The sequence below is a fragment of the Echinops telfairi genome, unplaced genomic scaffold (assembly GCF_000313985.2).
Source record: "Echinops telfairi isolate 266 unplaced genomic scaffold, ASM31398v2 ScPeMD7_1;HRSCAF=3_0, whole genome shotgun sequence".
NCBI classification, from domain to species: domain Eukaryota; kingdom Metazoa; phylum Chordata; class Mammalia; order Afrosoricida; family Tenrecidae; genus Echinops; species Echinops telfairi.
The window spans coordinates 2,917,104-2,918,520 of NW_022103896.1; the positions used below are offsets into that span (position 1 = coordinate 2,917,104).

A 1,417-nucleotide genomic window follows, 5' to 3' on the forward strand; every position below is an offset into this window, starting at 1 on the left:
CTGCAGCCCTGCAGGTGCCCAGTGCTGCCCTCTGCCCAGCGCCCAAGTCCCTTCCCACAGGTTCTGTCTCTTGCTATTCACACCCTGTCTGCTGTGGCCCTGTGCTGAGCACGGACAGACACAGAGCCCAATAAATTAACCGCCCAATAAATTAACCTTCAGCAGTTACCTAGTTACCATCCAATTACATACCGGGAGGGTGTAATGGATGGAAAAGTAGGGTGCATGGAAGTGCATGGAAAAGTAGGGTGAAGAGATCATGGAATTCTCCCACGAGCATTAGGCTGTTAACCACAAAGTCCAAAGTTCAAAATCACCAGCCATCCCTTGGGGGAAAGACCACGTGACAGTCCCAGTCTGGGAAGCCCACGGGCGTGGTTCCGCGTGAGCCCATAAGGTCACTGCGAGTCAGCCTGGCTTCTTGTTGGCAGTGAGTTTGGATTGGTTTTGCCGGGAGTGCAGGTTGGGCGCGGGGTGGTGTCCATAAGAATCCCCTGGGATCTTGCAGGTTCCGGGTGGGTTTTCAGAAGCGGGACCACGGGCACCAGCTGCAGATGCTGTGAGCATGATGTGGGGCTGCCCAGAGTGGCAGCGTGGACCTTGCCAACTGACCTGGAGAGGCCTCAGCTGGTGGGTGGGGGCCACACTGGGGGAGGGAGAAGCTGATGAGATGGCTTCCGTGGAGCGGAGCGTGGGTTGGGGAGGGGCGGGGCCTGGTTCCTCCCCTAACCCCTCCCCCCCTTAGATACAAGGACACACGGCAGTGTTGCCTGGTGACCCTGCACATCACACTGGCTTTGTCCCTACCTGTTACCACTCCGGGCCCTTTAATAAAAGGCTGTTGTATTTTCTGTTATTGTGAGAATACACTGAGGGGCACCCAGTCACCAGATGCGGAGAGCCCGGAAAACAGGTCCAGAGGCATTGTGGGGACGTGGGAGGAGACTTATGGAGGTGCAGTGCTACTGGTCATGCTGTGGTGGGTGGACGACAGGCTTGGGGTTTAGTCCACATTTTCCAGCTCCCCCTCCCATACCCCTCTTCCCCTCCAGCAAGCAAGAGTTTGATACTGCCTGAGGTGGGGAGGGGAGGGGAGCCAATGAGGCAGGCCGGGAGCAGCTGCCCTGGCCATGGGCTCCCCAGGAATGGCTCCTCTGTGGCCCCCCCCATGATCGCCACCTGAGAACACGTGCTGGGGGTCAGGTCTGCTGCTTTGCCTCAAATGGGAGGGAAGGCCGCGGGGGGACGTGACTCATGCACACAGCAGAAGAGGGGCCAGCTGAATGGGACTACCTCACTTCAGGGAAGGTGGCCAGTCTTCCATGGTGCAGAGGCCCCCATCTGCCTTCCCCAGTCTCCCCTCCTCCACTCACAGAAGGCACTGGTCCCAGGGCCCCTCGCCGGCCTTTCCAGTGCC

At 58.9% G+C, this 1,417-nt stretch overlaps 1 protein-coding gene across 1 annotated transcript in view; it reads left to right on the forward strand.

Moving 5' to 3' along the window:
- TRAPPC9 (trafficking protein particle complex subunit 9) overlaps window positions 1-1,417 on the forward strand; it is a 313,018-nt gene that overhangs the window by 121,125 nt on the left and 190,476 nt on the right. The gene's annotated exons all lie outside the window — the stretch shown is intronic.